This window comes from Vulpes lagopus, chromosome 3, assembly GCF_018345385.1.
Source record: "Vulpes lagopus strain Blue_001 chromosome 3, ASM1834538v1, whole genome shotgun sequence".
NCBI lineage: Eukaryota > Metazoa > Chordata > Mammalia > Carnivora > Canidae > Vulpes > Vulpes lagopus.
Genome location: NC_054826.1, coordinates 88,595,376 through 88,610,634, shown reverse-complemented (window position 1 = coordinate 88,610,634; position 15,259 = coordinate 88,595,376). Strand labels below are relative to the sequence as shown.

Genomic DNA, 15,259 nt, shown 5'->3' with positions numbered 1-15,259 from the left:
AGATTAATGGAAAATAAGAGCGAGTTAATAATGTTTGTCATGTAGATTTCTCTGGTAGTGACTCTGGGCTGATGGCTGGCATAGACTTGTCTATAGGAATTGAAGGGACCAAACTTTTTATCACTGAAGGGATCAGAGGTACATAGATGCAATCTTCCCTACTCACTTGTAACTAAAACCAGAGATATATTAGATCGAACAAAAATGGCATCTCATAATGCTTATGTTTGGGGAAGGAGGCCAGGTGGTGCTAAAATGAATCTGATCACTGCCAACTCTCTCAGAGTGAGAAATATTGAAGGTAAATAATTGTTGGATCATTGGTTGATTCTCAACTAGGCAACTCTTCCCAGGTATGGCTACCCATCATTTGTCACCAGAAAACAGAGCTCATGTATGCAAAATAAATCTCTGGATTTTGGGTTGTGTTTTGTGAGGTGTGTTTGATGATCTGCAGAGACCATGGTGATTGGAGTGTCTTACAAACCTAATATCATCTCTCTAACCCATCTCTGCCCTCTCTGAAACAGGCTTCTGCACCCTCAGGTCTCAGTAGCTCTAACCTTTTCAACAACGTGGATGTTTGTAGAGAAAGACAACAAGTAGCAAATCTGTAAAAAACAGATGCCTTTTGGTATTGAAAACACTATTGCCAAGCTTACACATGACCATCTCCAAGGCATTACCAAGAAATCTCTTTAAATTGACAGCTGACTTCCAGGAGCTAGCTATGGAAATGACTGGCAGAACCTCAGATGGTGTCCTTACTTAGAGCTCCCACCACTAAAAATTTCTCCAAGTACCTAGGAAATGTCTCTTGTGTCCCCTAAATCAGGCTGGGCCACAGCTCCTACCATTCACTGCTGTTAATACTTGAAGCCAGATCTTTGCTAACTGCTCTCTGCATACCCCTGCAAGCTCCAGTTCCTTGGGGATCCTCCTTGGCCATCGACATCTCCATTCTCATGGTGCCTGCATTGGGAAGGAAGGCCCCTTCCTCTAGCCTGCCCCAGCTTGAGTGACCTACCCTCAGTCTGAATCCACAGCTTGTGGCTTGTCCTTAACCAGACCAAATGTGATAACAGCTGCCTCCACTCTGGAATCCCACGTTGAAGGGAGCAGGTCTTCTCTGACATTCCCCTTGCTAGCCACCATTTCACCTAGGTGTCCTTGTGAGTTCCAGGACCATCCTCAACTGCTCTTCGCCTCTCTTCAACTCTCCCTCTCCTACCTGAAATCCAGCTCCTGTCTCTCACAGGCTGTGTTGTGAGGACTAACACAAATGAATTCAAACACACAAGGGTATTACTTATAGCACTGATTCTCAAGGAGGGAGGGTGTGAGGGAAGAAGAGAACCTTGCCCCTGAGAGAGAGAAAGTTGCTTTTGGCAATGTCTGATTTTGTTTGTCACAGTTGCAGGATGCCACTACATCTAGTGGGTGTGGAAGGACGCTGCTTTAATATCTCATGTTGGGTTGCTCCCCACAATGTAGAATTATTCAGCCCAAATGTCAATAGTGCCAAAGTTGAGAATTTCTGCCCTATACCCATTGCTTAGAAGAGTTAGTTTCCGAAGCAGAATTTAGATCAACTGCCATGTTTCACTTTCTATCTCCCTTTGTGCCTAGTTGCTATGTTTTACATATTGATTAGAATTTGAAAGACAATGCACTACTGATCTTTCCAAGAACTCACCCAATCCAATAGTCTGTGAAAAAAGATCAATATTCAAATTCCATCTAGTACTTTTGGCATGTTCAATACCCACTCAACAGCCAGGCTTTTGTTTCTTCTCAATCCTGAAAAGGTATCTTCTTTTAAAATTTTTACAGATGGATTTTGTCTTTCTGAATTCGAATTCTTAAACAATATAAGTAGATAACCAGGATTTTTTTTTTCCTTTTATGTTCACCTCTGATTACTTAGTAGCTATCCATCTAAACCTTAATAAGCAAAGACAATCTCTTGGCCCAGATATGGTTAAGAGAAAGGAAGGGAAGAAGTAGAAATGGGCAGAAAACATAATCAACACACCGAAAACTTTTTCAAGCCCTGGGGTGCTATTGGATTTTTCTACATCTTTGGTAAGGAGAAAATTCTGGATTTACCCTTCACCCACAACAAACTGTTCAGTACCTTTTCTAAAATGGCTTCCTGCTTAAGTTAAACATTACAATAGCCTTCAGGACTATGATATTACCTCTCTGATCTCCTTTCTTATGACTTTTTCCCTGCTCTTAAGGTCACTCCAACTATGCCATCCCCGTAGGGCAAGTATACTCCTACCTCCTGGGGTTTGTACCTCCTCCTTCCCCTACCCGAACTTCCTTCCCTGGCCCTATAACCTCAGTGCTCCTTCACCTGCTTCAGATCTTTACTCAAATGCCATTTACTCAGTGAAAACTATCCTCCTCAGCATATTAATAATGGAAAACACCCTGCACTGTAACCCTGACCATGCTTTTCCCCCACAGCACCATCTGCCGCACAATGCTTTATCTGATCTTTATTATTTTTATCTACTCCCTCTAGAAATTAATTCCATGAAAACATTTCTCATTGCTATATTGACGGTGTCTGGCACAACACTTGGCTCTTAGCAGTTCAATATACTCTGTTGAATCAATGAATGAATGATCAAAGTTGAAGGGGACAAGAATTTTAGCGTATGGGTATTTGGCATTTTCTGCTTAGACTCTCAACACCACCTCTACCTTCATTAGAAGCATATTTGTTGGACCCTGGCTCACGGGTGCCAACGTGTCCCGGTGGACGCCCCAGAGACTCAGACCCCAGACAGGCAGATGCAATTAGCAAGAGGGTTTATTGGACGTTTGCCCAAACGGGCTCTCCGCCTCAGAGGAGGAAGAGAGCCCCGATTAGCAATCACAGGCATCTTTTAAAGGCAAAAAGACCGCTTAAAGGCAAAGAAACCGGGGGAGTAGCATAGCATCCAGGTTATTGATTTCTCAACATGAACCTGTTCAGGGACATTTCAGTCAGGGCTGGGGCGGGGGGGGGGGGGATGGTTCTCTTATCTCAGACAACCAGAATATTTTTCGTTGCTCAAATTCCAGGAAGGCGCAGGGATGGGCTGCCTCTGGATTAGGGCTGGCCCTACTTACAAGGGGGGGGGGGGAGGTTTCTTCATATTAAATGGAACACCTGGGTGGCTCAGTGGTTGAGCATCTGCCTGTGGCTCAGGTCATGACCCTGGGGTCCTGGGATTGAGTCCTGCATCAGGCTCCCTGCATGGAGCCTGCTTCTTCCTCTGCCTGTGTCTCTGCCTTTCTCTGTGTGTCTCTCATGAATATAATAAAATCTTTTTTAAAAAAGTGTATTAAACAAGGCACAGTTGGCAAGGGCACAGAAGGCGAGCAGTGTTATACAGCTCTAGATAGTTGTATAAATCTTTCGGCAAAGCCTTTCAGCACACAGCCGTTAAATTTTAAAATGTATGTTCATTTTGACTCCAAACTTTCTCTAACTTTACCCAATGGGAATAATGACATGGGTGGGATGTATGGTAGCGCACCTGTGTTGTTTGTTGAATCAAGATGGGAAGCAGGGACTTCTTTCTGCTTAGGATGCAGAGAGATATAAAGAGCATCGCTGCAACCCTTATAACAAAAATAACGCAGAACAATCTATTGTCCTTCTTTTTTTTAAAAAAAAAATTTATTCATGAGGGACACAGAGAGAAGCAGAGACAGAAAGGAGGAGCACGCTCCTCACAGGGAGCCTGATGCAGACTCAATTCTCAACCCCTGAGCCACCCAGGCGTCCCTCCTTTTTTTTTTTTTTTAAGATTTTATTTATTGGGGAGAGAGAGGGAGAGTGGGCGCACGAGCAGGGGAAGGGCGGAAGGAGCGGGAGAAGCAGGGTCCCCGCTGAGCGGGGAGCCCCAGGCTCAGTGCCAGGACCCCAAGAGCACGGCCTGGACGCAAGGCAGAGGCTGAACGACTGCGCCACCCGGGCGCACCTCTCCTGTCATTTATTATCCAAAAAAAAGGGTCAGTTGAGTGGCCGCGGACCCGGCGAGCTAGGTGAGGGCCCAGACCCGCGCCCAGCGGCCCCGCTGCGAACCCCGCCCCGACCCCGCGCGGCTCCGGTTCCGCAGACTCCGCTCCGCGCGCGCAGCGGCTGTTTCCTGGAGCGGGGCCCGCCTAGGCCGGAAGCGGAGTCGCCCTGCAGCTTCCTTTGCCGGCTCCGGTGCACACTGCGGGGCGCTGACCCCGCGCCCCGACCCGGCGCCCCCCGCCCCAGCTGCCCCCAGCGTGCGGGCCGCGGCTCCTACCCGGCCCCGCCCGGGCTCCGCACCCAGCGCAGGGGCCGCCTCCCCGACAGCCCACCACCACCAGGGGGCGAGGGTTCTCTGCACTTCTGCCTCCTGACTGCCTCACCACCACCAACAAAACAAAAAACAAATAAAACTAGTAATATGAATCAGGATTTTGTCCATTGCAGACAGTAGAAACCTAATTCAAACTCGCTTAAATAAAGAAAGTTATTCCTTTTTTTTTTTTTTAATCTTTATTTATTTATGATAGTCACAGAGAGAGAGAGAGAGAGAGGCAGAGACACAGGCAGAGGGAGAAGCAGGCTCCATGCACCGGGAGCCCGACGTGGGATTCGATCCCGGGTCTCCAGGATCGCGCCCTGGGCCAAAGGCAGGCGCCAAACCGCTGCGCCACCCAGGGATCCCAAGAAAGTTATTTCTTTAAGTAAATAGAGGTTCAGGGGTAGACAGGGTGATCCAGGCAGGACTGCTAAGGCATTGTCATGAGCATTCTCTTCTGTCCTTCTCCTGCCAAAGCCCTGTTGTCCACTCTGTTAGATTCCTTCTCAGGAAGGCTGTCCCCAAGTTTGGAAAGATTGTCCACTGGCAAATCCAACCTTATATTCTACTAGTTGAAAATTTTTAGAAGGAAGAGAGATATAGCTCTAGCAAAAGTCCCATTTCAGAAAAATACTTCAATTGGACTATCTCTGAATCAATCACTGGGACCAGGAATGGCTGGAATACCTTGTGCCTTGCCAGACTGGAGTGAACATGAACAGCCCATGTCAAATCATGTGGACTGAGAGTGGAGGGAAAAGATGTTCCAGAAATGAAATCCAAGAGAAGGGATCCTCACCAAATGGAAGCTGTAGATGTCCACAGCCCTGGGCTGTATACACTTCCGGAGTCAATTCTGTGGACCTTGGCTGCAATGCTGAGTTCTAACTGCCTGTTTACTTATAGGCTCTGTATGAGCAGGGCCGTGTCTCCATCAGGGTTCCATCCCCAGGGTTGTTTAGAAGATCTTGCACATAGAAGGCTGCCCATAATGAAGAAATATCTCCTATCCCTTCCTTTCTCCTTCATCTAGTTTCAGAGATCATGTTTCCAGTGGGTTCTGCAGAAATTACACTGGGCCTCACACAAGGGGAGCTTGTAATGTGGAGTGAATGTATTTTTTTTTTTTTTTGGAGTGAATGTATTAAGGGCACTGATAAGTTCATAATAGTTGCCCACAACCCCAGAGGTCAGAAGGATGTGGCACTTACAGCAAAACCTACTGAGCTTACTCAGCCTCCTTTTGTCTTTTTTTTTATCTCCTTTGAAATCTGTTACTCTTCTTATCTATCTCAAACTTATGCTTTCCCATCTCTCGATAGACCTGGTTGTTCCTGTCTGTTTCTGAGCCTTTTCTCCCCGTGGGGTTTCCTCACTCTCTCCCTCCTTCCCTTTCTTCCTCCCTCTGAAAAAATGATATATTGGTATGGCTTCTGGGTCTCCTTTGGTGTACTTCTTTTTCTTATTTTTCATTTCCCCTCTCTCTTTCTACTCACCATGCAGAAATGGGATTTTTATGTTTGTTATTGACTATTTATATATCTATGATTCTTAATTTTCCAGGCTAGTGAACAAAACATTTAAATTTCCCTCTGTAAAAACTGGTGGCACTGGGGGGTTAGTGACTGCCAAAAGGCAATCAATACCCTGCCATCTTTCCAGGACTTGTTTTGCAATAAGTAACAAGAAGTTAATGAAAAAATCTCTAGGATATAGCTGTACACAGAGGAAACTACTACAAAGTTATAGGGGCCTAGTGTTTCAACTGTAAATTCCAATAGAAAGTCAGTTTGGTTGCTAAGCAGAGAACAATGTGTAAGGTTTAAAAATTGACGTATTTCTTCAAAAATTTAAAGACGATTTTATATTTGACAGTGAAATTCCTAAGAACCCCCTGAAGGCCATCCTGGAGTTAGAATATCTTAGAATGTTACTTTGCGTGGAATTTACTTAAGGAAGACATTCTGTTTGATGTGGAAGATACAATTGGGCAGCAGCTTGAATTTTTCACCACAGAATCCTGATTTACTCTTTATAACCTATTGGCCTGCATGAAACACTTAAAAGGCCAAATGAAGATGCCCTGGAATATTTGGACTGAGCAGAAGCTGTAATGCAGAGAGACCACTCAGACAAAAAGGAAGTACGACATCTGGTCACTTGGGGAAACTATGTGTGGCTGTATTGTCACATGGACCAGCTCAAGGAAGTTCAGAAGTATTTAGACAAGATAGGGACCGTCTGTAAGAAACTGTCCAGTCCTCTGACTATGAATTGGAGAGGCCTGAGATTGATTGTGAGAAAGGGTGGGCACTCTTGAAATTTGGAGGAAAGTATTACCAAAGGGCAAAAGCAGATTTTGAGAAGGCTCTAGAAGCAGAACCCGATGATCTAGAATTTAACATCAGCTATGCCATCACAATATTTTGGTTGGACCATTCTGACCACCACAGGCCTACAAAGAGCTCTTCTTTGGGCCCACAGAGGAAGGCTGTCACCCTGAACCCAGCAAATGCCTACTTTAAGGTCTGACTTGTGCCAAAGCTCCAAGATGTGTTGTGCCCAAGATTGCGAATCCGAGAAACCACCAAGGAGCCGACGCCAATGCAAGTACATGAGCGTTTATTTACAAGCTCGAGCTTGTGTCCAAGTATACCCAACACAGAGGAGCAGGGACTTGGACCCCGAGACTAAGAAGCATAGTAGTGTTACAGGGGTCTGTGGCCAATGAGATTGTAACATACGTAGAAAGTTGCACAGTCATGTCGGTCCACACGCAGGTGGCCAATTGAATTAGGATTCACCCTACAGTGACCATTTGAACTAGCCTATTATTCTGGTTAGAATTGGTGCGCAGGTTTGGCGGGCAAAAGAGGGGTTTTCATTCCTTGGCGGTTAAAGGTCAGAGGTCCCGCATTCCTATGTGTGCTAGGTTCTGATAAGGGTGTGCTTAATAGCTGTCTGTTAACAGGCAGGTCATGTGGGAAGTTTTACATGAGATGGCGGGTGTAGCACAAAATGGAGTTAGTCCTGCTCTGCTTGTCCAGGGGTAGGGGATTTTTGTTAAATTTCCTGGGTCCCACAGATGTACATGCAGAAGCTGAAGTGGAAAGGTATTTTGAAGAAATCCTGGACCAGATATCTTCCCAACCTTACGTCCTTTATTACACGGCCAGATTCTACAGGAGAAAAAAATTCCTGGGACAACGCTCTGGAACTTTTGAAAAAAGGTCTTGAAAGTGACACCAAGGTCTTCATTCCTGCATCACCAGATGGGACTTTACCAGAGGGCACAAATGAGCCAAATCAAAGGCCACAGGCAACAGACCTTCAGGGGAGGATAAATGGAGAGTGGATAGGCTTCTTACAATGTTGCTCTCTCATTTCAGAGTAGCTGTGCAACAAGACTCCACGTTTGCATTTGTCTACACAGACCTGGCCAACATGTATGCTGAGGGAGTCCAGGATAGCAAAGCTGAGGAAGTCTTCCAGAAAGCCCTTCAACTGGAGAACATAACTGATGATCACAAACATCAGCTCTACTACTACTATGGCCACTTTTAGGAGTTCTACTGTAAATCAGAAAGTACTGCCATCCACCATTATTTAGAGGCCTTGAAGATCAGAGACTGCTCATCCCTCTGTACCAAACTGACCAGTGCTCTGAAGACACTGGCTGGGAAGAGACTTGGTCACAATGCTTCAGACCTGCAGAGTTTATGAGCCCTGGGCTTTGTTTACAAGGTGGAGGGAGAAGAGAGACAAGCTGCTGAGTACTGAGTGGGCCCTAAGGATAGACCCAGAAAATGCAGTGTCTTGGATTCTCCTGAGCTTCAACTTTCTATTTAAATACATACTCTGGGGGGTGGGGTGGTGGTGGGGAACCTGGGTGGCTCAGTGGTTGAGCATCTGGCTTTGGCTCAGGTTGTGATCTGAGGGATTGGTGTGGGATTGGGTCCCACATCAGGCTCCCCGCAGGGAGCCCACTTCTCCCTCTGCCTGTGTCTCTGCCTCTCTCTATATATGTCTCTCATGAATATATAAGTAAAATCTTTTTAAAAAAATAAGCCGATTGAAAAGCTGGGAAAAATGATAAATGAATGGGTACAGTATATGTCCTCGTTCTACCTCCATAGATTACCAAGGTTTCAGTGATTTGGTTTTGGGTTTGGACTGGGTGGTTCTCATACCCCCAGTTTCTGGCCTCTGGTTAATTTCTTCAGCATTCCAAAGTTACTTCTGCGTAGCTTTTTCTTTTGCCTAAAAGTTTCAGACTTATTTTCCTGTAGATCTTCCAGGAAGAGTTCAGCCCTGTTTTGGGTTTGCATATCCACCTTGAAGGCTATACTGCTTAAGGGCTTTTATCCCCAGGGGGCTATTTAAATTGAGATGCTGCAGAAAATTGCTTCTCTAATGTTTCTCTGATTATTGTCCACAATTATATTTACCACCACAGTATTAGTAGAAAAGAGTGCCTTGTGATTAGATTCTCCACACTGCCACTGCCGTAAGATTACAATGTATATTTTTTATGTTACTATTTTTAAATATCTGTTATGATTTTATAAAAGTGATGATTCTCATTGTAAAATTTTAAAAAACCGAAGCAAATGAATTTAAAATTTAAGAGCACTTCCCTCACCCTAACCCAATTCCACACCTCCATTTGCAACCTTCCAGATATTTTTTCTATGCATATTCAAACATACATTCATACTGCAATGTATTTCATGAATTAATTTTTTTTAATGTTTGTTTTACTTAACTCTCTGCTGACTTTACTAACTTCATTTGTTTATTCAAGAAGGAAGAACAGGGAAGGGAATGATCTTTACTCAGGTATTCCAGAAATTCAGGACTGATGTCCTAACCTGTCAGTAGAAACATTTCTCACATTTTGCAGCACATATTTTATTTTGTAGTAAATCATTTTCCTCCATTGGGAATGATGTTGTAATTAAGGTTATGTTCCCAAGTAGGGACTCCACAGACAATAAAATAACAATTATGGTATCTAAACAGTAATACAGCTATAAGCCTCTATATTTAAATGTTAGACTTTAATTCATATTAAATGACTTTAAAATTCACTAGATATTAAAACATTGAAGAATTGGCTCACAAGATTATGGAGGCTGAGGATCATAACCATGGTCCACTGTGCACAAGCTTTAGACCCAGGAGAGCCCGTAATGTAATTCTAGTCAGACTCCAAAGGTAGAACTAGAGGTATAATGCCATAAGCTCTAGTCCAAGTCTGAAGGCCTGAGAACCAGCAATGCCAACAGTAAAAGCTCCAGTCTAAGGAGAGAAGACCAATGTCCAGCTCACACAGCCAGATAGACAGTATTCACACTTCCTCCCTCTGAGTTCTACTCAGGCCCTCAGCAGACTGGGTGGTGCCCATCCACTCCTGGAGGGCAGTCTGCTTCCACTTGTTCTCCTGAGTCAGCTGCTAATCTCTCTTGGGGACATGGTCACAGGCACCCAGAACTCATGTTTAACTAGACATCTGGGCATCCCACAGCCTGGGCAAGCTGACCCACAAAATCAACCTGTAATTGCATCCCGGGGTGAGGTGCCTGGCAGGAGCACATCACAGTGACCATGTTTATTTTCTCCACAGTGAGGTCAACAAGAATTCTCTGGAGAAAATCCTTCCACAGCTGAAATGCCATTTCACATGGAACCTACTTAAAAAAGATGGTGTGTCACGTGATCTAGAAGATACAGTGTGCCACCAGCTTGAATTCTTAAACACTGAGTTCAAAGCTACAATGTACAACTTTTTGGCCTACATAAAACACTTAAGTGGTCACAGCGAGGCAGCCCTGCAGTGCCTAAGGCAGGCTGAGGAGCTGATCCAGCAGAAGCACTCTGATCAAGCAGAAATTAGGAATCTGGTCACCTGGGGTAACTATGCCTGGGTCTACTATCACCTGGGCAGATTTGCAGATGCTCAGATTTATGTGGACAAAGTGAGACAAGTATGTGAGAAGTTTTCAAATCCATACAGTACTGAATGGCCATTGGTTTTTTCAGTGACCAAAACTGCGGGGGTCCTCTGCACCCCAGGTCACACTGGCAACTGTGGGCACCACTGCTGTGTGTTGACACTGGTAGCTCCTGCTCATCCTTGTTACTAACCTTCTATATATGTTTTAGCTTTGCCAGTCTCTGGGTGGCGCAAAACCATATTAGGGCCTTTGCATGGTGTCCTGAAAGGGTCAGAAAGCTGGGTGCTCACCCTCCTCTTTCTTTTCTTTCCCAGCAAGACCCCTTTTTGGCTGGGAGTTCCCTGTTGGTACTGAACAGCACCAGCCAGGGCAGATGGAACTAGGGCAAAATGAAGCTGTTCCCCTCTTTTTGAAGAGTTATTCTCAGTGTTTTTTTTTTTTCCACTGCTGCTGAGTTTTGTTAGGTGGATTCTTGAGCTATCCCAGAATTGCTCTTATTCACAAGTAAGGTGTGTAACTGTTGACCTCAATTGAGGGAGGCAGGATCCCCTACTTCACCATCTTGGTAACATCACTCTCCAACAGTTTTGTGTTCCATTTTGTTTGTTTGTTTAAGATTTATTTATTTATTCACGAGAGACACAGAGGGAGTCAGAGACATAGGCAGAGGGAGAAGCCAGCTCCTTGCAAGGGAGCCCGATGTGGGACTCAATCCCGGGACTCCAGGATCACACCCTGAGCCAAAGGCAGACACTCAACCACTGAGCCACCCAGGCGTCCCTGTGTTCCATTTTCAAATAAATCAAATAATCAACCACAAAACTAAGTCACATCCCATGATTGATAAATATATATAGAACTTACATTTTAAAAAATCTTACAAGAATCCCATAAAGTAGTTACTGCTGCCATTCACTTTTTAGTGAGGGAGAAACTGAGGATTTCAGTGGTTAGTCATCTGTCTAGACTCACAACTGTGTTGAGTGGTAGAGATTGGATGTGTATGCAGACCAGACTGACAAGTCCATACTCCTTGATGGTATCTCACTACAGAGGACCGAGATCCCACAGCCCCAGCTCCTATCAGACAGCCTTTAACAATTCTCCTCAGTCACAATTGCCAGCCCTATTCCCTGGCATATGCAGCTGAAGAATAGACTTTCTGAATCAAGGCTCATACATTTTATTGCATATAAAGAGTTTCCCTCAAAGGAAGTAACAGAGGCGATCACAGCTCACCTGCTTAATGCCAGTCCTCATCCTCTCCCCTACACCCTTCCCTTCACCTTGAAACAGTACTCACTTGGCACAGCCTATCCTCTGAAGGTAAGTCCCAGGCAGGCTCAAAACTCTTTTTTTTTTTTTTTTTTTTTGCTCAAAACTCTTATACACATTAAAACACCCAATTAAGAGCATTTGAAGATTTTTAACACTACCCACTGCAATGCAATTATAACTCTTTTTCTGCCAAATTCCACAGAATCCAAAAGAGCACAAACTTCCTTTCCAGTTCCCTGTCCAGCACCAGGTGTCCGAAGGATAAAGGTTAGAGTCTCCTGCATCAGCCCACTGAGGAGGCTGGAGACCACAAAGAACTGCACATGTGCAGAGCAAAGGGCTGTGCCTTACCTTCCCGGTGTCATCAGAGGTCCCATTATTTACAGTTCAGTGTCCATAAGTCTCTATGGCGTCTCCTTTAGAGACGCCCAAAACAATCTTCTCCCTGGACGTGTTGTTTTTACAATTCTAAGGAGAGGGTTTAAAAGTGGGCTTTAATCATAGCCTGTGTTTCAACTACTGACATAAAACTACCACAGACATATATATATCACAGGTACATCTATAGCATTCATGAACATAGGTAAAACATTTAAGAAAAGCTAAAAACAGAGGCCAAAACTTTAAAAATGTCATATCTATGATTATCCAGATTTCTCTTGAGTTGCAAAATATGTTTGCTTGGGAAAATTATACAAACATTAAACAAAATGAAAAAATCCTAAAAAGAAATATAATTCAAAAGAAGACCTCCTCCTCTTTAGAGTTAACTTTAAGTTAAACTCTCACATTTTTATAAAGAGTACTATGCTTTGTGACTATCTCTTTATCAAATAAGACACAGTGGAAATCTTTATTAGTAAATATATTTTAACAATATAAAATTCTTCCTTTATGTCCATGATGATAATATAGTCCAGGAGGGTTATGTGTTCAAAGAAAAATACATCTAGACATATATAAGAAATGTACAGTCCATATGAAGGAAACTACTGAACTTCAGTGAATAATAAGAGATTTGAGTAAATGGGCACCTGGATAGCTCAGTGGTTGAGCATCTGCCTTTGGCTCAGGTTGTGATTCTGGTGTCCTGGGTTTGGGTCTTGCATCAGGCTCCCTGCAGGAAGCCTGCTTCTCCCTTTGCCTATGTCTCTGCTTCTCTGTGTTTTTCATGAAAAAATAAATCTAAAAATCTTTTTAAAAAAGATTTGAATAAAAAGAGGTAAAAATCATTTTCCTAAATAAGAAGATGAAGTATATTATGGTGTAACATTCCAAACAAAATCTTCACAAACTTTTGGACATTTTTTGTTCTGTTGCTAGAACAAATGTAAATTTTATTGTAGAATAGTGAGGCAGACATTTTGTGCAAAGGCAGACCGAAGCTGAACCAAAATGTCTTTTTTTTAAAGATTATTTATTTATTTATTCATGAGAGACGGGGCGGGGTGGGGGGCACAGAGACATAGGCAAAGGGAGAAGCAGGCTCCATGCAGGGAGCCTGATTTGGGACTCGATCCAGGGATTCTGGGATCATGCCATGAGCCAAAGGCTCAACCCCTGAGCCACCCAAGCATCCCCCCAAATGTCTTTAATAGCTACAATAATCTACATATTTTAGTTCTGAGTCATGAAAAAACAGCAATACATAAAGTCTTAATATCATGTAAGAATCTAGTATGTGATAATGTTACAATTTGAAAAAAGTAGAAAATAATGAGCCTCGCAGGGTAACTGATGGTGTCTCTAGACAACTAGTAAGAGTAGGTGTTTACCTCCTATATTGTAATGAATACATATCTGTAAGTATAAGTATTCTTAATGGAAATATTAAATTGTAAACTATCAAAGTTCAAAAATTATGAGTTTCATAATTTTAATATTGTAAATGCATGACACCAACAGCAGACAAAAACTTGTTTAAAAGTTTGAATTTATGAAATCTTGACTTCAAAAAGAATCCTTCTGTAGACAAGTTTTAGAGGACACTGCAAATAAAGAAATGGAATCATATTGACACAGAATAATATAAAGTGAAAACAAGCCATTATGTATAGTTCTCATTGTTGCTATAAAAAATATAGATTATTACATAGAGCACATAAATCAGGAAAATATTGTAATACTCTTTTATGATCAACTGTTATAAAATGAGCACCTCAATTAAACCGAGGCTAAGAAACCAAAGGCACTGTAGGTCCTACTGCCACAGATGCCAGGGCTCTGACAGCTGCAGCCAGCCCTTGCGGGGGAAGCCAAGGAGCAATAGGCAGCAATTGGTCCAGTCGTTCCTTCTGCTCTTGCTCCCCCTGCTGGACCTGATCATGTCACTAAGAGGTCTGCGTGAGGCCTTTTGAGCTCTACTCCACAGGAAACCTGTGCCCCCAGGAGCCCAAGGCCTCTCCCCCAAGCCCATTTACTGATCTCCACTTCCCTGTACATGTGGCTGCTCCAAGAACCCCAAAATACAGATCTCAGGTCCATCTGCAGCCTATCTTTTTTTGCAAGCCCAGCCTGATATAAAACAATAAAACTAGAAATTTACAAAATAAATGATAAATAAAAATAAAATGAAGCTAAGGACATGAGTCAATACTAAGAAACTGAAGATGAACAGTCAATAAATAATGTTAAACTGCTCAATGTCTCTAGATAATCAGTTCAAGAATATTATATAAGGTTGTAAAAGTCTGTAAAAGAATAGGATCCATTATGGAAATGGGTTTGGAGAATTCACATTTCCAAACTTTGGATGAACCTGAAATTCATACAGCCTTTCTGGAGTCAATTTCATCAGAACTGAAAATGAACTTAACTTTCAATCCAGAAATTAATTTTAGAAAGAAATCCAGAGAAGAAAACTTGGAGGAGTGTAGAAAGGTATATGCCCAAAAGCACTCCTCTACAATGTTAATTTATAATAATAAAAATACTGGAAGCCACCTAAGCAAGTATCAATAGGTTGTAAGTAAAATGGTACTGTTCTATAAGAAAGAATCCTAGGTATTCATTAAAAATAAGCATGTAAGGGCAGAAAAGCCAACAGACAAAATGTTAATCACAATATTGTGAAATGAAAAATGGGAATTTACAGTATATACATTATCCTAATACTGTGTGCGGGCATGTATGTGTATTTCCAAAAAGAATACTGAACTAGAATCCAAACCAAATGTCAGAGACAGAACTACATCCCACCTATGGGGAACGATAGGGAACAGTGTTATTTCATTAATATTCACATAGAAGTAAAACTGAAGAACACATTTCAGAGAATGTTAAGTCTATGACTCCTGTGGTATATAAAAGTCATTTCATTTATATTTTCTAAGCATTATTACCTCTTCATCATTACATACTAAACTAACAACATGCTGTTTCATGGGTAAGTTTTTCACAGCCTTTCCTAGTATCTACTCTTCTAAAGTTACTGAGGTTAGGGTATGTTTTTCATCACAACCACTAACATTAACAGTTTTTAAACTTTTGGATACGTCTTAGAGGAATTTCTAAATGTTTTAAAGTATAATAACACAGAGTATTTGCACAAATCACCATATCATCTGGGAAAAAAACTCCAAAAAATATTAACAATAATAGTTGTTGATAGGCTATTAAGAATTACGTGGTTTATTTCTCCTTAGTAGCAATTACAAATAGAGTTTGCAAATCATTGGGCATAAC

At 42.6% G+C, this 15,259-nt stretch overlaps 1 pseudogene; it reads left to right on the top strand.

The window, feature by feature from the left end:
- The first annotated feature begins 2,009 nt into the window (after nucleotides 1-2,009).
- On the top strand, nucleotides 2,010-11,840 carry LOC121487043 (annotated as a pseudogene).
- The last annotated feature ends 3,419 nt before the right edge of the window (nucleotides 11,841-15,259 follow it).